General features: G+C 45.3%; 1 protein-coding gene and 1 non-coding gene across 2 annotated transcripts in view; both read left to right on the top strand.

Annotated features, from left to right (window-relative positions):
• LOC126417048 (transcription factor AP-2-beta) overlaps nt 1–23,116 on the top strand; it is a 354,829-nt gene that overhangs the window by 124,783 nt on the left and 206,930 nt on the right. The window lies entirely within an intron of this gene.
• Nucleotides 17,441–17,513, top strand: Trnat-agu (transfer RNA threonine (anticodon AGU)). The gene has a single exon. It is a non-coding gene; the product is annotated as a tRNA-Thr (tRNA).

Raw genomic sequence — 23,116 nt, 5'->3', positions numbered from 1 at the left:
GTCTCCAGTTAAATAGGAAAGCTGCACGAGCAGGCACCAACGCAATTATTCGAAGTAGAAAAGGCGAACATAGGTAAGAGAGATAAAAGTGGGGACAGAGAGATGAAGCGGAAACCACTTGTTAACAGACGATGATGTTGTCAGACAGAGCATAAGCTAGGGCAGGACAAGGATTGCGAATAATAGGGACTACGTCAGTTTCAAAGGGATTTGCCGTAATCGATTGAAGGAAAACATGGAAAAGTTACACCTGGATGGCTTGAGGCGATTTGAACTATTGCGTATAACAAGGCGAAAATCCCCATTAATGTACGAGTACAAAATGTCCAGTCTTTGGAATCGGTAACATCCGTCAAGTATCTGGGTGTGACTATTCGAAATGATCTCAAACGGATTGATCAGATTACACAAGTAACGGGTAAGGCAAACTCTAGATTGCGGTTTATTGGTAGAATGCTGAAGCGATGCAGTCCTTCAACAATGGAAATTGCTTACAATACGTTAGTTCGTCCAGTCTTAGAGTATTGTTCGTCTGTATGGGACCCTTACCAGCTGGATCTGATTCCAGAGATTGAGAAGGTCCAAAGAAGAGCGGCAAGATTCGTGACTGGTACATTTGGCCATTGCGAGAGCGTTACAAATCTCATAGAAAGTTTGACGTGGGACACACTTGCAGACAGACGACGCGCTAAGCCGAAGGGGCTGCTCACTAAATTCCGAAATCCGATCTTCACCGAGAATGTAGAGTATATATTATTACCACCAACTTTCAAATCGCGCAGTGGTCACCATTCAAAGATAAGGGAAATTAGAGCTCGTACTGAGGCGTTCAGGCTGTCGTTTTTCCCTCGCGCGATCCTTGATTGGAACAGAGGGGGGGAATATGACTTTGGCGCGAATTGTGCCCTCCGCCACACACCCCTTGGAAGTTAGCGAAGTATATGTAGATGTAAATATTCCTTTCCTCGACGATTCTCCGGAGAACCTTCTCATTGCTTAACTCATCAGTCCAATTTCAATTTTCAACATTCTTCTGTAACACCACATCTCAGATGCTTCTATTCTTTTCTGACCCGGTAATCCCGCAGTCCATGTCTTAGTACCATACGTGCTCTTAAAGTACATTCTCAGAGATTTCTTTCTCAAATTAGGACCAATGTCTGATAGTAGTAGACTTCTCTTGGTCAAATGGTTCAAATGGCTCTGAGCACTATGGGACTTAACATCTGAGGTCATCAGTCCCCTAGAACTTAGAGCTACTTAAACCTAACTAACCTAAGGACATCACACACATCCATGCCCGAGGCAGGATTCGAACCTGCGACCGTAGTGGTCGCGCTGTTACAGACTGAAGCGCCTAGAACCGCTCGGCCACACCTGCCGGCTTCTCTTGGTCAGGAATGCCCTTTTTGTCAATGTTAGTCGCCTTTCTATGTCCTCCTTACTCCTCTCTCATTGGTGATTTTGCTGCCTAGGTAGCAGAGTTCCTTACTACCATCTACTTCGTGGTCACCAGTCCTGATTTTAAGTTTCTCGTTGTTCTCATTCCTGCTAATTCTCATTAGTTTCGTCTTTCGTGGATTTACTCTCAATCCATATTCTTTACTCATTATACTGTTCATTCCATGCAACAGATCCTATAATTCTTCTTCACTTTCACTGAGGGTATCAATGTCATCAGCGAATCTCATCATTGACACCCTTTCACCTAGAATTTTGATTCCACTCTTGAACCTTTCGTTTGTTTCCGTCATTGCTTCTTCGATGAACAGTAGAGGCGAAAGACTACATCCCTGTTTTACACTCCTTTTAAACCGTGCACTTCGTTCTTGGTCGTCCCCTTTTATTGTTCCCTCTTGGCTCTTGTACATACTGCACATTACCCGTCCTTATCTATAGCTCACCCCTATGTTTTTCAGAATTTCGAATATCACGCGCAATTTGACGTTGTCGAACACTTTTTCCAGGTCGACAAATCCTATTAACGTGTCCTGATTTTTCTTTAGTCTTGCTTCCGCTATCAACCGCAACGTCAGAACTGCTGTTATTTCCTACTGGGAAGATTTCAGATCTCCAAGAGAGTCCTTGGGGGAACAACTTCCTGGAACGGCATCTGTTGTCTGCTTACAGAAGCGATCAGTTTTCCCTGTGACAAGAGATTTGTAACTGAGTTGCCTTTGAAATGACTGTCGTTGTCATGCACAGGCTGTCTCGCTGACTCAGTTGTCTTCCCGTTTTTCTTGCGGTCGCCGATCACACCGCGAACAGCGACACGGCACAGTCGCGGAATCTCGAGTGGTGCCCGAGCTAAGAGCGCTAACGGTTTTTCTTTCACGCTGCGTATCAACTGAGACGAGCGGACAAGTTCGCTCTTGCCATGTAACACGACCACCCTGCCCGCTGAATTTGCCGTAATTACAGGTCTCTGGTACAGTTAGCCGGTGTAGTTGGTGGGCCAGGGGGGGGAGGGGCTGCACGAGGGGAGAGGGAGCGGGGCATAGTCCACTTCTGCGGACGGTCGGTCATTCATCAGGTCACACGGGCAAGCGTGTAGCGTAAAGTAAATCCGCCAATGATTGGGCTAACTATTTCCGACTGACGCGTGGTGTCGCAGCTCTACACTCGATCGATGGAAGCTCATAAACATAATTTTAGAAAATATAATTCTAACTCAAAATTTGGGAAGAGGTAGAGTCAATTCCTTAGCCTATTTTCCGATTTGCTTCTTCTGGTATTTTCGTAAATCGCTCCAGCGAAGACCGAAATGGTTACCAACATCCGCGTCATTTTAATGCTCCCAGGGGATTGATTCCTGTGTACAGCGGACTTGGAGGGAATACGAAATGATCCTGCACGAAGTTTTTATTTTACATATCTGTTATACGTTTGCCCGAGCCCGTAACACGTGTAGCTGAAAGTGTATTCTAAAGGAAAGTATACTACAACATCAAAAGTATTCGGACACCAAGTAGCGGACGTTAATACTGAGTGTGTCCTCCCGTCTTCAACAGGATGACAAACTTGAGATCGTGCGTGTTCTTATTTTTATTTCCATTTTTGCGAGTCAACTTACGAAACTGCTTTTGTACAGTTATATACTGGAGTCTCATTTTCGTTCGGTCTCGTAAAATGTAAATTTTTGTGTGACACTGTCATTGTTTATATCGTAGAGCGTAAAATAATTGGAAAATAGAGATTTTGATAAGTGGTTGAGTGCTAAGATAAGAAATGAGGAGGTTCTCTGCATAATCGGCGAGAAAATGAACGTGTGGGAAACATTAACAAGACGAAAGCAAAGTACGGTAGGACATGGGTTATGACATCACGGTAATATAGGTACAAAAAATTTTCACGATAAAGGATGACAGCCAAAAATAGTTGCAGGATAAAAATTTATTAAAATTCTTGACCAAGGTTTCGGTACATATAAATATACCTTTATCAGAAGTAAAAAATCCTGAACAGGAAGACACTTTCATTAGAAAAGACTTAGCATTGGAAGTGAGAAACACAAAAGCTTAAGTAATAGTGAAATTACCAGAGTAATACAGGTATAAAATCTTTAGTTACTTACTAAAATTACATCATCCAATGGAGATTAATAAAACAATTGTGCCAAAGGCGTCGTCAATAATTAAGACATCTTCTCCATTTGTACAACATGACTATAGGCACAGGGTCAAAGCGAACAGTTTAGCACCATTACTTCGCCTGTGAACTATCGAGACAAGAGTGTGAAAGCACTAGGGCAGATGGTTTCGCCGAGAGAGGGCACTTGTATGTGCCAGACACTCACGCATATTAAAATCCATGAATACATACATAAGCGCATCAAAAATTATTAAAAGTTGTGTTAATTCAAACTTTCTGTCTTAATAAGTAAAACATATCAGACCATTTAAAAACATTTATGTAAAATATAAAATATAGAAACAATTTACCTGTGTCCTAGTGTCAAACAGATAAAGCTTGCGCTATGGAACATCTAACGAGAGAGGGCACTAGTGTAATGCGCGAGAATCTCGCGTAAAGTAGGCGGTGAAATACATACTAGCGAAAACAACCAAAATGTTATATTAAAACGAAACCATATGTCGTTGTGAATAAAAACATACTAGTCGATTAACCACACATACACATCGAAAATCACAAACAACAAACATCAAAAATAGATACGTAAAATCCCAACAAGACAAGAAAAGCGCATTTCATCAGCATCAACAAGCAAGAAAACTAACTTCTAGTCAGCCAGACTATATTATATTAAGGCAAGGAGGGGTTTGAAACTATCTAAAAAAATTTTGTTTCTAAGCTGCACCTGTTCATTAAGAACAAAACCATCTTTTAGAGACAGATGCTTGAAAATCTCTAATTCTTCCAGCAAGTCCAGTTTGTAACCTTTATTAGCTTCATGAAGCAACACAACTTTTAATAATTTTTGATGCGCTTATGTATGTATTCATGGATTTTAATATGCGTGAGTGTCTGGCACATACAAGTGCCCTCTCTCGGCGAAACCATCTGCCCTAGTGCTTTCACACTCTTGTCTCGATAGTTCATAGGCGAAGTAATGGTGCTAAACTGTTCGCTTTGACCCTGTGCCTATAGTCATGTTGTACAAATGGAGAAATTGTCTTAATTATTGACGTCGCCTTTGGCACAATTGTTTTATTAATCTCCATTGCATGATGTAATTTTAGTAAGTAACTAAAGATTTTATGCCTAAATTACTCTGGTAATTTCACTATTACTTAAGCTTTTGTGTTTCTCACTTCAGATGCTAAGGCTTTTCTAATGAAAGTGTCTTCCTGTTCAGGATTTTTTACTCCTGATGAAGGTATATTTATATGTACCGAAACCTTGGTCAAGAATTGTAATAAATTTTTATCCTGCAACTGTTTTTGGCTGTCATCCTTTACCGTGAAGAATTTCAACAGTTGCTGTTGCAGCCATGTTTAAAATCTTGAAATAGGTACAAAAATTGTAGATGAAGATACAAATTGGAATACGTAGAACAAGTAGTCGAGAATGTTGGTTGTAAGCACTGTTGTCAGTGAACAGACTGGCGCAAGATAGGAAATCGTGGCGCACCGCATCAAACGTGTCAGTAAAGTAATGCTCCTCTCTTCCCCCTTACATCTCCCCTCCGCACTCGCGCGAGCTTACACACATACACCAGCGCACGCGTACGCATCGCGTCTCAAAAAACGCAGTGGCACTACATGTTGAACAAAGCTTCAAGCGATTCTATCCAGTCATTGTCTTAGCGCGAGATATACATAGCGACTTTGCTAAATGGGGTATTAGTGATCCCGATGTCAGCATAAGGTCGATGGACCACCACCATGGGTTAATTCAGACGACCGTGTTGAACTGTCTCCAGGACAACTGTCACTGTTTGTATCACTGACAACGCGTACAGACCTGAATACCACGGTTTTATCGCTGGATCGCCCCAAAGGCCACTACAGTTCTGAAATTTCTGGCACTCACTCTATTCACAGATGAGGCTACCTTAACGAGAGACAGTACAGTCAACCATCACAGCACCCCACAGCTACGAATAATCCCCACGGTGTGATGCTAGCGAACCATCAGCACCGGTTGAGCCTCAGTGTGTGGGCGGGGATTGTTGACGGTCGCCTCTAGGGATCCTTCTACAACTGCTCACAGGCGACGCATATCTCCACTTTCTGCAGGTGGCCCTACCTCCCAAGCTGGAGGACGTGCCATTGCTCCGTCTCACTGCCTCCTGACGTGTGGAACTAACACACTAGTACAGATATCAAACGCCCATTTACCTCGTACACTCTGGAAATTGAAATAAGAACACCGTGAATTCATTGTCCCAGGAAGGGGAAACTTTATTGACACATTCCTGGGGTCAGATACATCACATGATCACACTGACACAACCACAGGCACATAGACACAGGCAACAGAACATGCACAATGTCGGCACTAGTACAGTGTATATCCACCTTTCGCAGCAATGCAGGCTGCTATTCTCCCATGGAGACGATCGTAGAGATGCTGGATGTAGTCCTGTGGAACGGCTTGCCATGCCATTTCCACCTGGCGCCTCAGTTGGACCAGCGTTCGTGCTGGACGTGCAGACCGCGTGAGACGACGCTTCATCCAGTCCCAAACATGCTCAATGGGGGACAGATCCGGAGATCTTGCTGGCCAGGGTAGTTGACTTACACCTTCTAGAGCACGTTGGGTGGCACGGGATACATGCGGACGTGCATTGTCCTGTTGGAACAGCAAGTTCCCTTGCCGGTCTAGGAATGGTAAAACGATGGGTTCGATGACGGTTTGGATGTACCGTGCACTATTCAGTGTCCCCTCGACGATCACCAGTGGCGTACGGCCAGTGTAGGAGATCGCTCCCCACCCTATGATGCCGGGTGTTGGCCCTGTGTGCCTCGGTCGTATGCAGTCCTGATTGTGGCGCTCACCTGCACGGCGCCAAACACGCATACGACCATCATTGGCACCAAGGCAGAAGCGACTCTCATCGCTGAAGACGACACGTCTCCATTCGTCCCTCCATTCACGCCTGTCGCGACACCACTGGAGGCGGGCTGCACGATGTTGGGGCGTGAGCGGAAGACGGCCTAACGGTGTGCGGGACCGTAGCCCATCTTCATGGAGACGGTTGCGAATGGTCCTCGCCGATACCCCTGGAGCAACAGTGTCCCTAATTTGCTGGGAAGTGGCGATGCGGTCCCCTACGGCACTATGTAGGATCCTACGGTCTTGGCGTGCATCCGTGCGTCGCTGCGGTCCGGTCCCAGGTCGACGGGCACGTGCACCTTCCGCCGACCACTGGCGACAACATCGATGTACTGTGGAGACCTCACGCCCCACGTGTTGAGCAATTCGGCGGTACGTCCACCCGGCCTCCCGCATGCCCACTATACGCCCTCGCTCAAAGTCCGTCAACTGCACATACGGTTCACGTCCACGCTGTCGCGGCATGCTACCAGTGTTAAAGACTGCGATGGAGCTCCGTATGCCACGGCAATCTGGCTGACACTGACGGCGGCGGTGCACAAATGCTGCGCAGCTAGCGCCATTCGACGGCCAACACCGCGGTTCCTGGTGTGTCCGCTGTGCTGTGCGTGTGATCATTGCTTGTACAGCCCTCTCGCAGTGTCCGGAGCAAGTATGGTGGGTCTGACACACCGGTGTCAATGTGTTCTTTTTTCCATTTCCAGGAGTGTATATTCACATATGTGCTTTCAATCATTGAGACATACACTATTAAAGACCTCTTATCTCCACCTACAAATTGGGCCACCTCGTTTATAAAGTATTCCGGGCCGTGTGGCCATATGGCCTTTTTTGCGCCTTATTCGTTCAGGGATCATTTCCTGTAGTGTGGTACCTATTTAGCGAAATCACTCTGTATACTAGACTTCTACAGCATTTATATGACCGTCCTCAGTATGTCACGTGGATAAAAAAGGTATTGAATATGTGCAGGGGCAGCTGAAATTCGGGAAAACGATAATGCTACTAATAACGCAAAATGGGAGATTTTTGCGAGATATCACGAAAATTATATTTGGCTGTACAAAAATGTTATATGTCTGAGGACGGCTGTTTACTAATATTTGTAACCGAGAGTTATTAAATGTTGAAACTGAAATTTTACTTCCTCTCCCCTCAACGATAAAGTTCGTTTATAATCTTAAAACAACAGTTCACTCCCCACACAACAAACGTTGACGTGACGTCAAAAATATCACCGTAATTGGCGATAAAAACACTGAATATGGCAAAACAACACTGAATTTAGCAAAAAACACTGATTTGACAAAAACACTGATTTGACGAAAAAACACGGATTTGGCAAAGACAACACTAAATATGGCCGATAAACCAAGACTCAATTTGTCAAAAACAATACCAAATTCGCAAAAAATTATAACAAAAACTTGGCAAGAGCACCACAAAATTTGTCAAAAATAATTTGACAAAAACAACCTCTAATTTGGCAAAAACAACGCCGAGTTTGGAAAAACTATAAGAGCATAGTGACAAAAAAATTGACAAAAAATAATAGTGAATTGGGCCACAAAATAAAACAATTTTTCCTGTCCGTGGTCTTATGCAATGTGTTTTTAGAAATAATTCGTCACTTTTTAATAAGATATAGAGCGCAGATGTGTAGCGTACGAACACAAAGTAGGCGTCGCACCTTCCTTGAACACCTTCGACGCGCACCTACCCGGCCTTTCATGCGTGCCAATCCCAACGACGATTTCAATGAAACAGTCGCCAGTGCAAGATCCGCTCGTGTTTCTCTGTTGAGTGAAACACAACGCTCTGCGGAAGCACTCACAAAAGAAAGGGGCTGCCGGATTTTGCATCTGTTCGGGAGGCAGCAGCTAAGTAGCCATCTCAAAACACGCGGCAGCCGCAGACGTCACCGTTAAGCCGTCACTCCTGGGTAGGTGGGTAGGTAGGTAGCACTGTAGCAGCGCGGCCGCCCAGCTGCCCCGCCAGAAGGGGGAAGTCCCGGGGAGCGGCCTGTTTCTTTTCCCTTCTGTCGAGTGTCGCGTGCATTGTGGCCGGGCCGCCTCCCCCTGCCGCTAATAACAAACCGCGATAATAAACGGAGCTGTCATCACACCCCTGGAGTGGCGGGGCCCTTTGTAAGGCGACGTCACACCCTCCCCACTAATGCTGGGCACGCAGTGTCCCACATTCACCGCTACGGCCAATATTATATTCATCACATCCCGCGAGCTCCATTGAAATGTAATACGAGTTTGTCAGGATGGCAGCGCGCCGAATCGCTTTTTGAGAATGTTTGTCGCCCCTATTATACACTCCTCCCCCTGTTCTTCGCAGTTCCCGCTTCCCGCCGTGAACAGCACGCCTCGCAAGTGGAGTAGTCTCCACGTTAGCTTTCGTATAAGCAGATTAAAAAAAAAGAACAAAAAACAGTTAATTTTGTGTGGCAGCATAGTCTTCATCTGTCAACAGTGTTCCATCAATTTACAAGAATTAAGCGGATTAAAGATTTAATATTAAAAAAAGAATTTTTTTATGTCTCCAGATGAAGCTTTTCAGCGTGGAGTCCCGCCAAAAATTATGTTACCAATTTTGCTTTGCCCTCTGATCCCGTCTAGAGATACTACAAGTTCTTCCTTAACGATGCAGGATAGTGAAGAACCGCGATTCATGGGTGAACACGGTGCGACGCCATTCATCGGCACTCTGTGCTCCTCGGTCGTAGCACCAAAGAAAACTGTTTATGTTGTGGAGTTCACAGTAGCGTACGCATAGCAATGCTGCGGAAGTATACAGAATGTTGAGGGGGTCCACTGCTTGTTCTCTGGTGACAGGAATAGAGGTGCTTGGTGAACGACACAGTGGGTCTCCTTTGTGGCGATCGGACTTGGCCGACCAAAACTTTGACGAGGATGCTTTCCTGGTGCTTGTGCCTGCGGTACAATACGGAGATGCTGCTTTGCGGCGATCAGGCGTATTCGAGCAGATCTTCGACGAGTATGTCTGCCGTCATTTACATAGATACTCCGCAAGCTACAGTACTGTGTGTGGTGGAGAGTGCCATGTATCACTGCAAGTCATTCCCTCCCCCGTCCGCCCCGATAGCTGAGTGGTCAGTGTGACGGATTGCCGTCGTACGGGCCCGGGTTCGATTCCCGGCTTGGTCGGGGATTTCCTCCGCTCAGTGACTGGGTGTTGTGTTGTCTTCATCATCATTTCATCCCCATCCGGCGCGCAGGTCGCCCAATGTGACGTCGAATGTAATAATACCTGCACCAAGGCGGCCGGACCTGCCACGCAGGGGCCTCCCGGCTAATGACGCCAAACGCTCATTTCCATTTTCCATTCCTTCCCCTGTTCCACTCGCAAATACAGCGAGGGAAATAAGACTGTCTGTATGGCTCTGTATAAGCCCTAATTTCTCCTATATCTTCGTGGTTCTTACGCTCAGTGTATGCCGTCAGCAATAGATTCGTACGCCAGTCAGCTTCAAATGCCGTTTCTCTAAATATTCTGAATAGTGTTCCACGATAAGAACATAGTCTACCCTCCATTCCCATTTGAGTTCCGGAAACATCTCCGTAACGCTTCCCTGTTGTTCGAACCTGCGGGTAACAAATCTAGCAACCCGCCTCTGAACTGCCTCGATGTCCTCCCTCAATCCCACCTGGTACGGATCCCAAACTCTAGAGCAGTACTCAAGAATAGGTCGCACCAGCGTCCTATACGCGGTCTCCTTTACATGTGAACCACACTTTCCTAAAATTCTCCCAATAAACCGAAGTCGGCCATTCGTCTTCTGTACCACAGTTCTCACATGTTCGTTCCACTTCATTACGCGCAGATATTTAAACGACTTCACTGTGTTAAGCAGGACACTACTAATACTGTGTCCGAACGGTGGGCGACATTCACCGGGAGTCTATGCTTCCCATTCGTAGCACCACTCCAAAGAAAATTGTTTACGTTGTGGTGTTAACGGCCTACTTATCCGCATTAACTTACATGCTTCCACGTTAAGAGCTAGCTGTCATTCGTCATACCAAGTACAAATTTTGTCTAAGTCGTCTTGTATCTTCTAACAGTCACTCAGTTTCGATATCTTGCCTTACACCACAGCACTGTCCGCCCCCGGTAGCTGAGTGATGCCGGCACGGTATCTCAGCGTGTTCGGTCAGAGGGAAAGCTGCCCTCTGTAATAAAAAAAAAAAATAAAAAAAAAATCTGAGTTAATGGATCAACAATGAACGGAAACGGGTGTCTTTCGACCTCCGCCGAGAGCAGATACAATGAACAAAAACGAACAAAATGAGATTAAAAAAAAAAAAGTCGTCAGCGCGACAGAATGTCAATCCTAAGGGCCCGGGTTCGATTCCCGGCTGGGTCGGAGATTTTCTCCGCTCAGGGACTGGGTGTTGTGTTGTCCTAATCATCATCATTTCATCATCCCCATTGACGCGCAAGTCGCAGAAGTGGCGTCAAATCGAAAGACTTGCACCCGGCGAACGGTCTACCCGACGGGAGGCGCTAGTCACGCGACATTTACATTTACCACAGCACTATCAACAAACAAACACAGATTGCTGCCCACCCTGTCCACCATTTAATTTATGTACCATTGAAACTTCCTGGCATATTAAAACTGTGTGCTGGACCGAGACTCGAACTCGGGACCTTTGCCTTTCGCGGGCAAGTACTCTACCATCTGAGCTACCCAAGCAGGACTCACGCCACGTCCTCACAGCTTCACTTCTGCCAGTATCTCGTCTCCTACCTTCCAAACTTTACAGAAGCTCTCCTGCGAAACTTGCAGAACTAACACTCCTGAAAGAAAGGATATTGCGGAAACATGGCTTAGCCACAGCCTGGAGGATGTTTCCAGAATGAGATTTTCACTCTGCAGCGGTGTGTGCGCTGATATGAAACTTCCTGGCAGATTAAAACCGTGTGCCGGACCGAGACTCGAACTCAGGACCTTTGCCTTTCGTAGGCAATTGCTCTACCAACTGAGCTACCCAAGCACGACTGACGCCCCGTCCTCACAGCTTTACTTCTGCCAATTCTCGTCTCCTATCTTTTTATGTACCATTGTCACACCGAAATTCTCCAGAAATCAGAAAATTGCACGATTCGACCAGCTGACCAAATGGAGAGCTATAATGGGACCCCTTTCAGAGTGTCAGGTGCTGATAAGGCTGTCTTACACGAGTACGTAACGTCTCCATGTCATCCACAGTGATTACTTAATATCTTGAAACCTCCCCTTCGAAAAATTAATGAATTACTGTGCTGGTAAACCTCTTACGTCATTTGATTTCAAACAGCTGAGCAAAACTGAACGTGCATAGCCATTTCTCTCTTTACTTATTCTGATCAATAGTAAACTGACACACAATATTTTTTTGCGCAACGCAATCTGACTTTCAATAATCCCTACAAAAGAATGGTCCTGACTAACATTAACTTATACCTTTCACGAATCACTTACCTCACAAAAATCTTCGTTATTCGAACTACTGCAATACAGCGAGCGCCACTACTGCCAGCTAAATAAAAGATTCTAACTACTGAAGGCACTAACTACTGACAGGCATAGTTAGCAAATGAAAGATTTTGATAGAGAACAAACAATATATTTACCTTAATAGTGTTCAAAAGTCATAATATATATATATACATATGTATATACATACACACACACACACACACACACACACACACACACACACACACATATATATATATATATATATATATATATATATATATATATATATATATATATATAATCTCAGTTCATGATATCCAGTATTACAAATTTACTCTTTCTGGCGGACACAAGTCCAGATCGTCCGCTCTTAAAATTCTGCCATCTCTCTCCCCACATCCACTACTGCTGGCGGCTCACCTCCAACTGCGCAACGCTACGCGCTGGTCACACCCAACTGCCAACACTACAATGGCAAATATTCCAACAATGCCAACCTGCCGTAGACTGCACACAGCACAGTCGGTGATTTTCATACAGAGCGGTATGTGATGTTACCAAATAAAAAACCTAAACAGCCTACTTACACCTAAACAGCCTACTTACAATCTGACTCGTTCAGGCTTCTTCTATACCGTAACATACCCGGCAACACGAGTAACACAAACGCGCTCTGGCAGTCGTTCTGTCTGTCACAGAGAATTGCAAGTCTAATAATTTAACCACCAATGATGTATATCTATAGGAGGTTGTGCTGACATCCGATCACGTCTTCTGGATGCTTCACTCGAACAGCCAGTGTATTTCACATCCGTTTCTCTCTAAGGCTGAACGAAATGCTCGTTGGGAATTCTGAACATGGGTGCGAACCTGTGCTAGGGAAGGCTCCCTGCTCACAGACCCTTAAGTGATACACAATCTCTTCCCTGCAGCGTGTCCGTCTGTAGACCGCTCACCGCATCAGTGACGCCTGTTGGAGACGAAATGGAGTATGGTTCCTCACGTCGAAACTACCGACATTCGCTTCATTTAGGAGTCAGCCTACGCTGCTTCGGCAGCAGGAGGTGGGAGTTTTCCCCGCGCTGCAGCAGTCCCATGGCGCCCGCCATAGCCCGGTGGTCCTCGGACAGCGCGCGCTTGCGGTCGGCAGCTCGTCACGTCACGTGCGGCACAAACCGCAAGGTGGCGAGTTATCCGGCCGTCAGCCGCTGTCGGCCGAAATCCGGGCCCGTCTCCCGATCCCAGTCCGATCGTTAAACCCCGTTTTATTTTTCGTCTTTTTGAGCCCGTCCGCCTCTGCCGCGAGAGTCACCGCACGGCGTTTCGCCGCCGGAACTCGGTGAATTTTCGGTTTTTTTGTTTCTGCGACGGCCGCCTCAATGAGAGATAATGACACAGTCGCGAGCAGCGATTCTGGTCCGCAGCGCGGTTCGGCCGCTTGGTAGAGGTGTATTTATTTAAATGATCTCCCCCCACTCCGCTCTCTGCGGAAGCCTTCGGATCTGGTCCAAATCAGTCAGTGCCTTTCGGAACGTAATGCCGTCGAAATCCTTTTCGCAACCGCCTATGATCTCAAAAGTGCGGTATATTTTCTCTCTGGTTGGGTTTCAGCTCTCCCTCGTCCAGCTGACTCTTGCTACTTCTTGCCTTCACCTGTACAGGCGGTATTTTATCCACTTACTGTGCCTGTTCATGTTTAGCAAAAACGCTTTCCTGTGGTATCTCATTTTGACAAACCCACTCCTCCGGCTTTTCACTTTCAGTAGTCTCCATCCTTACCTTTCCGAACAGTTGCCGGCCGGTGTGGCCGAGCTGTTCTTGGCGCTTCAGTCTGCAGCCGCGCAACCGCTACGGTCGCAGGTTCGAATCCTGCCTCGGGCATGGATGTGTGTGATGTCCTTAAGTTAGTTAGGTTTAAGTAGTTCTACGTTCTAGGGGACTGATGACCTCAGCTGTTAAGTCCCATAGTGCTCAGAGCCATTTGAACCATTTTTGAGCCGGACAGTTATTTTTGCGTATGTTTCTAGCCTTTGTTTAATCTCTTAATTCGTACTCTGTCGAAAACTGAACACTCCGTCATGAGCACTCTCTTGCCCTTTATCGTATTAATGAGGAAGTTAGGGAAAATTGCAATAGCAGTTGCAAAAACTTTTGATTTACGTGCAGGAGTTCTATATGTAGATTAGAAATAACCACACAGTATTCGCCATTGTGAATGACACAGCGTTTTACAATCATGCACGTTTGAACAAAGTTCGGAAAAGTGTTTTGTTAGCAGCTCTTGGCAAAAAGTTATGAGGATGAACATGTCCACAGAGTATAGAGTGTCGGAAACAAAGTTCATCATGACATTAGGCACGCTCCATGAACTCCAAAATAAGTTCGAGTGATGTTTTGAACTTCTCTGATCTGAAGTCGTTATACCAGGAGTATCAAACGAAGACCGAGGAGACCGTAGAAGAAGACTAATTTTGTAGAATATACATAACTCTATCACCAATGGAAAATGAATCGCTAGACGATTCAGTAAGCTTATATTCGTAAAGGGAAATGGAAATTAGCGTTTGGTGCCATTGGCGGGAGACCCCTTACAGGGCAGGTCCGGCCGCGTTGGTGCAGGTCCTATTACATTCGACGCCACATTAGGCGACCTGCGCGCTGGATGGGGATGAAATGATTATGAAGACAACAGAACATCCAGTCCCTGAGCGGAGGAAATCCCCGACCCAGCCGGGAATCGAGCCCGGGCGCCTTAGGACGGCAGTCTTCCACGATGACCATTCAGGTATCGGGGCGGACATTCGTAAAGGATAATGACCTTCAATCTGCTATAACTCCTTCTTGAACTGTCGAAAAATGCCATGTAATGTGGCTGAAATTAAAGTGTCCATCCAGCAGGGTTGGCCTTGACTGCATATATCATGTCTTGAGGTCGGGTAGCATCGATATGAATTCTACCACGATGTGTGTCGAACGAATCAACTAGAAGAAGAGACTCCTTCACTGTACATGAGATTTGTTTGGTAATTCGGCCGGACTTCGGGGTTACTTCAACAAGATTTTGTGGTTTCAGCATGTGAATTCCAAACCGAAAAGTCGGCTCCTGGTAAGTAACTAGCTTCTTCTGACAACGTCTGTCCTCTTGCAGACGTAACGCGTTGGATGGCGCGTGAGTGAACTGTTGCACGGTCACTCCGCATCACACATTCTGATACTGCCGACCCCCCCTCCCCTCTCTCTCTCCCTCTCTCTCTCTCTCTCTCTCTCTCTCTCTCTCTCTCTCTCTCTCTCTCTCTCTCGAAATGCAGAGTTCACTAAGAGTGAAGCTCTTTCCGGATATCGCTTTGATCAACACTATAAATTTACATACGTCCCAAGGTGTTCATGAAGGGCACTACTTCATTGCGGAACGCGCCACAGCTTTAATTCTAGTCACCATTTTTGCATCAGGTTTCAGCGGTTACATATTTTGTTACTGAACTTTAACGTAGTTGATGCCACTATTTAAGCATTATATAGTCCGTCGACGTTGTGTGTGAGTGCAAAGTTACGCTGACATCCTACCGTGTCTTCGGTGTGCTTCGCTATTTTTGAGTAGTTGTCTAACTTCATATGTAAATCGAAGGGAGATCACTGCTGTCAGCTACAGCGGGACGTAAAGCGGAATCAGCGGCGACGAGCGAATATGTGTAATGGAGCGAGACTCTAACCCGGGATCTCCTGCTTACTAGACAAGTGCGATAACCACTGCGCCATCCGGACACAGCGTTATCGCAACTGCACGGACTATCTGGCACGCCACACGGCCGATCGACACTTCCACCGAGAGGCACCTATCCGCAGTCCCTGTCCATTATACTCCCATTCGCTACTCAGAGATTCCCACAGGAGGTCTGAGGTAGGCTATATGTGAATTTGCACTGCAGAAGCTGGATCTATTGCCCAGCTAGGGTTACAATATAATTCACGAGCCTAGCTGGGCAATGGAGTCACCTTCTTCAGTGCGAATCCACAGATACGGCCGACCTCCTGTGGGAATCTCTGGGTAGCGAATGGGAGTATAATGGACAGGGACTGCGTATAGGTGGGGCTCGGTGGATTAGAGAGCCTATATAGGGAGAGAGTGGCCAATCGGCCCGTGGCCGCCATGTTTTTACCAGATTGTGCGCGGGACGCGCAATTAGGTTGCAACGCAAGCAGAAAGCTAGCCACTTCACGAGTTAATTAAGGCATGTGTTTGACACATGAGACCAAAGCAGATCTTCTAGCTTAATACTCGGAACATTATTAAAACAAATGCCATTCGTCTATGTTTATATAGACCTAACAAATTTGTGAACAAATGGAAGTATCGTGAAGCAGTGTGTATGTCTGCCGAATTTCAGCACCTGTATTTTATGATGCTATATAAACATTGACAACTGATTAATAAGAAAAAGAAGATTCACTTAATGTATGTCAGAGTACATGATGCTATTTCAGACTTTTCCGTGGCGATATTCATTGCTGAAATTGGTAAACTCTTGTCTCTTTCCGACCCAACATAATACATTTTAAATGCGTGTCGATCTTATAGCATTTTCTTATGCTGGCAAAACACGTCATTCTGTACACACTTTTAGGAACTCTGTACCACAGAAAATGGGAAAAATATCAATACTAGGGTACTCTACTGAAACAGCAGAAAGTAATTCAAAATAGGTAACTGAATATCCACACGATAATTATAATTTACAGGAATGTGAATAGCCAAGACTACAGAGCCAAGTGCGAGTCGCCAGTCAGAAGTACGCAGACTTAGGGTTCCGTATACATGTTAAAAAACATCGTGTCACTCAAGAACCATTAAAAGTCTAGAAACTAACGTTTAAAGAAAACCTGGATTGAGCAGGATTCTAGCTCACGACCTTCGGATTACAACGAGCATCATACATCCGTCTTCACTTCGGTTTTTGCACTCAACAGCGGAGCAACAATGCATTCCTCTTGACTGTCCTTAATGATTTTGTAATTCATATTATTAGTGACACTCAGTAAATCACTTTAAATAAAAATGTTGCCTCTAAAATTACTGTAAAGTTCAAAAAGTATCGTCATAGATCCGAGTAACAGAGTGACTGTAAGGTAATTTACGTAAATAGAATCGACAGAGAACATGCAAATGTCCTTCAATACCTACCGATTACAACCTGTACATGATTGTACAATGTAATTGGCGTTCGAAGCGTTGAAGAGAACCAGTTGTACAGTATCTATTTATACTCGTATCAAGGCAGCGTCAGTTTGGTAAAAACATGGCGTCCTCGGCTCTCAGCCAATCAGCGACGCTATCACCATTGGCCACTCTCTCCCTCTATATAGGCTCTCTAGCCTGGATCGGCCGTGTGGCGTGCCAGATAGTCCGTACAGGTGCAATACCGCTGTGTCCGGATAGCGCAGTGGTTACGCACTTGCCTAGTAAGCAGGAGATCCCGGGTTCGAGTCCCGGTCCGGTACACATTTTCGCTAGTTGCCGAAGATTCCGCTGAATGTCCGGCTGCAGCTGACAGCAGTGCTCCAGCTTCAATTTACATATAACGTTTCACAGCTGCGGATTCTGCGTGCTGTCTATTCTTTCGGACATGTCCGAGAGAACAGACACCACGCATTCCTATATTTCTCTAGATTTCTCGGTGTTATTGCGAGCGAGAAAATGCAATCCGGTAGGAAGTATTAAAGATGATAAATGCAGTAGGAACACAGAGATCAGCAAAAGATAGAGGAAGCACCAAAGGAGGGGCAAGATAGCGGAATACAAACAGAAAGAAAGTTTCAATGGGAAGGAAGACCCGCCGACGCTACGGCGAGCACCTACTACGCGCTCCACGGGGTAGGCGGTTGGCAGGTGGGCCGATTCTGGGTGGTGGGAGTAGCGTGACCCTGCGGGTGTGAGCTTCGCCTGGCGCCGGCTAATGAGTGCCACCGGTCACGGGCCGGCGCCGCTCCCGCCGCCCCCACCGCCCCCGCCACGCTCGGCGGACCGTGAGATGGGCGGCACGCGACCGCACGCCTCGCTGCCGCCCCCGCCGCCACCGTCGCCCCCACTGCCTCCGCCTCCGCCGCCTCTGGTTTCCCTTCTTGCGCCTCTCTCACTCGTGACGGACAATTACCGAGCATAAGCGCCCGTGACTGATACCGATGTCCGCCGAGCCACTCCGTTCCCCTCCGCATACCTCCGAAAGCGCGCGTTTCTTCTGTCACAAGCACCGCAAAGCTCCCTAGCGGAAAATGAGTCGTAGTCGGGCTGAAGCGCCTTATCGTTTTTTGTTGTCTTGCTTCCGTTCTTTAATAATCGCTAAGGTGGTCCAGTGTACTCGTCAGGCTAGAAGCCGCTTTGCTTTAATTCTGTAGTGTGTGTAAGTTATTTCAGAACTGGACGGGATGTAAAAAGCGGGCTGGCACCTATACATGGGCTCAAAAGAAAACTGTGAACCTTTGGCTTATTGACGGTTGCCTTTTTTAGTGTACCGCGCCTCAGTCTGTAATAACAGAACCAATATACACTGAAGCGACAAAGAAACTGGTATAGGCATGCGTATCCAAATACAGAGATACGTAAGCAGGCAGAATACGGCGCTGCGGTCGGAACCGCCTACATAAGACAACACGTGTCTGGCACAGTTGTTATGTCGGTTACTACTGATACGATGGCAGGTTATCAACATTTAAGTGAGTTTGAACGTTGTGTTACAGTCGGCGCAGGAGCGATAGGACACAGTATCTCTGAGTTAGCGATGAAGAGGGTATTTTCCCCCACAACCATTTCACGAGTGTACTGTGAATGTCAGGAATATGGTAAAACATCAAGTGTCCCACATCGCTGGGGTCGAAAAAAGATTCTGCAAGAACGGGACCAACGACGACTGAAGAGAATCGTTCGATGTGACAGAAGTACAACCCTTCTGCAAATTGCTGGAGATTTCAATGCTGGGCCATCAACAAGTGTCAGTGCGCGAATCATTCACCGAAACATCATCGATATGGGCTTTCGGAGCCGAACGCCCACTTGTGTGCCCTTGATGACTGCACGACACAAAGCTGTACGCCTAGTCTGGGAGCGTCAATACTGACTTTGGGCTGTTGATAATTGGAAACGTGTTGCCTGGTCGGACGAGTCTCGTTAGAAATTGTGTCGATCGGATGGACGTGTACGAGTATGGAGACAATCTGATGAACCCATGGACCCCGTATGTCAGCAGGGGACTGTTCTAGCTGGTTGAAGCCTTGTAATGGCATGGGGCGTGTGCAGTTGGAGTGATATGGGACTCGTGATAAGTCTCGAAATTAGTCTGACACGTGACACATACGTAAGCATCCTGCCTGATCACCTGTATCCATTCATGTCCACTGTGCATTCCGACGGACTTGGGCAATTCCAGCAGGACAATGCGACGCCTCACACATCAGAATTGCTACAGAGTTGCTCCAGGAACACTCTTCTGAGTTTAAACACTTCCGCTGGCCACCAAACTCCCGATACATGAACATTATTGAGCATTTCTGGGATGCCTTGTAACGTGCTGTTCAGAAGAGATCTCCAGTCCCTCGTACTCTTACAGATTTATGGACAGCTCTGCAGGATTGATAGTCTCAGTTCCCTCCAGCACTACTGCGACATTAGTCGTGTTGCGGCACTTCTGCTTACTCGTGGTGGCCCTACACAATATTAGGCTGGTGTAATAGTTTCTTTGCCTCTTCAATGTAGAATCGGAATGTCAAATGGAACCTCTTTCAACCCTCTAATGCCCAAACTGTTATTTTATTGGGCTACCGGTTTCGGCGATATATTACACCATCTTCACTCCACCTGACCGACGTGTAGGAACATTCCAAACTCGGTTCCGGTCAAAATAGGGGTCAGCATCCAAAGACTGGTGTCTGTAGATTTCTGTTTGATACAGCGATCACTTCAAACATCATCTGCCGGTCGATTTGACCGGAGCCGAGGTTGGAATGTTCTTACACGTCGGTCACGGGGCCTGAAGAGGCATAATGTATCGCCGAAACTGGTAGCCTAATAAAGTAACAGTTTGGAAATTTAGACGGCTGAAAGGTGCCTCGCTTGGCAAAAATGACACATTCATTACAAAGATTCTCTTCACAATGATACCTCTAGTTCTTAAGATGGATAATGTTCTAAGTAAGGGATTAGCATCCTAGCTCTCTCGAATGCAAATACAATTTTATTGATCGTGTAGTAAAGGTATGTAGTGGCTCTCAAGCTTAACTAGTTCACACGTGTTTTAACAAATCTGTTTTACTTCTGCTGTTATATCTTTGTGCATTTGTTTTTAGGCTGCTTTCTTTATATAAGTATTTTTTATTTTATTTTTTATTTTAATTTTTTATTTATTTATTTACTTATTTATTAATTTTTTGCCAATCCTTTGTAGGACACCAGCCTCAGATTCTTATTTTGACGTTAGCTTACCGATGATTGCAGACATTTCAGTTCTGAAGATGACAACCGTAGCAGCCGGTGAAGTGAACCATATAAAGGTTTTCTTGGGCAGTTGACGATTGACTTTTTTTCCTCGTTGAAACATTCTGTAGCTGCTAAAAAACACCTATGAACAAAATCAAACAACGTTTTATTCTGAAGCTTTTCAGACCTTGAAAGTTTCTTTTATAAATTATTTTCGTTTGGCTTTGAACACGTATGGCTTTGTAGGTTGGTTGTAACTTTGCTGCTGTTTAGCTTTGGGTGACTGTTCAATTCCTACTGCGAGAGAAATCAAATACATCTGCCTGCGAGAACACAACATAATTTGGTTCTGTTTTATAATCTTTCTAAAAATGTGCAAGCTGTTAAAACCTGAACTTTACTATTAATGTCTTTAATTCAACAAAGTGGTCGCTGTGCGTTAATCATCTGCCTAATAATGCTGTTCATGAAATGGCTCCTGTGCGTTGATAATTTTCGTAGAAAACTGATCATGAAATGAAATTACCTTACCTCATAACGTAATTGCTTTGAAACGCGGTGCTTGCTGATCTCTTTGCGCCAGCTGCAAATTTCTAACTACAATTGCTGAGAGTTTAGTGCAATGCTTCAGACAAGACGCCAACTATTTTATACACATCACTGAATGAGACACACTTTAAATGAAAAATGATTTAGATCGCGGACGTGGACAATGCTGTTAGGTGAAACATTTATGTAACAATCTGTTTCTAAATTATCTGATGTATTATTACTTGTATGAAATTCATGTTACAACTCGCATTAACATTGACAAAGGGCAACATTTATATTAAACTCTTACTCTCACAAATGTTAGACAAATAATTATTAAATGACACGAAGGATATCGTACAGTAAAAATTATTCAATATTTAGCGAAAAACCTAAAGTTTCCTTATATGGGTGCCTCATTCAATAATGGTTCCAAAATACGCGCGACTGCAATGCAACTAAATAAAAATTGTTACCATCAGCCCTCTTCATATCCTTTTCTCATTACATCTCATTTCATTCTAAATCACTGCTCGAGTCTTTCTCCTCCGTTTCACAATATTCAAACATAAATCATGTTACTTAAACGCAGGCGCACTTATAACTTTACTTCTAAATTGCCACGAGTCTTCTGCTCGACGGCTATCTAACTACTCTAACGATAGAAATCCCGCGCTTCTCGCTGCCAAGCAGCGATGACAAAACCGGCACGGAAATAACAAACTTCCAATAGACCTGTTTCAACCTTAAGGGGGGTAAGACGTCAAAGGGGCCGACTTGGAGCAAGAGAGGCATCACAGGACATTTTAATTTCCAGTGTCAATACTTTTACAAATAAATTCATAAAACTTTATCAGCATCAGCAGGAATGATTCAGGATTCACACTCATTGCAGTGGAAGTTCGAAAACATATTAAAATAAATTTTTTTACGTGTGAAATTTCATCATTTTTTCACTCACTAATGGCTGCATTTTTTGCTATAGGTACACTTTTCTTCATAACTTACAGAGAATCTTCGATGAATTTTGCACAGCGTACATAACATACTCCCAGGTGTATGAAACTCTAGAATTTATTTAATTTATGAAAAAACTAATGAACTGTTATATTTTAAACTTCATGTTCAGAAAAACACAAATTTTATACTTAATTACCTCAATTTTTACCACAGTTTTTAATAGATTTGGAAAACTCTTTAAGTGTGGTTTGTATGCTGTGCAAAATTCATAGAAGAATCTCTCTTACTTATGATGAAAAGTGTACCTGTAGCAACAAATACTGCCATTAGTAAGTGAAAAAATATGAAATTTTACATGTAAAAAAATCATTTCGTTATGTTTTCGAACTTCCGCTGCTATGAGTGTGAATTCTGAATCCTTCCTGGTCATGCTGAGAAAGTTTTGTGAATTTATTTGTAAAAGTATAGACAGTGTAAATTAAAACGTCCTGTGGTGCCTCTCCTGCTCCAAGTCGGCCCGTCTGACGTCCTACCCCCCCCCCCCCCCCCCTTAACCTATTACAAACAGACTGGCCTGTAGAGCATTTGGGCTTTTTTTTGTTTTATTTTGTACGTCATGAAAAGGATCCACAGAGTTGGACCACTAAGGGACAATCTGACTAGCAAAGCGGCTAGTATTACGGTTACTGCGACTCCTCGCAAACCATGTCCTGTTCTCCAGCTGGCTTCTAGCTCCATCCCGCAGCGAAGCACGCATAGTGATACAGACGTGGTCGCGATTACTGCTTTCTCTGCCGCGAAATTTAATAACTGGCCACCAAATTGGGGAGGTGTGCGCACGTAGACTACCTGTAATGGTCACCGGAAGTGGAGTAGCCCCTGTAAATAACAATGATTACGGTAATGGAGGGCCTACTTGTCTGGCACGAAGCGTGCGTAATTTATGTTGCGCGGCCGGCGTTTCTCTAAGGAGAGGAGAGAAGACGATTACGATTAATTTGGACGGCAGCGCGGGGCCTGGCTGCTATTACAGGACCCTGTAAGACGTGAAAAGTCTCCCCTCGGCCCCCGCTCTCTACGGGTCAGAGGGCGCCTGCTCTGGGAATTAAGCCGTTAGCAGCCGCACAGCGGGATTAATGGTTTTT

This window comes from Schistocerca serialis, chromosome 8 (genome assembly GCF_023864345.2).
Source record: "Schistocerca serialis cubense isolate TAMUIC-IGC-003099 chromosome 8, iqSchSeri2.2, whole genome shotgun sequence".
Lineage (NCBI taxonomy): Eukaryota > Metazoa > Arthropoda > Insecta > Orthoptera > Acrididae > Schistocerca > Schistocerca serialis.
This window is presented reverse-complemented; position numbering and strand designations above follow the sequence as displayed.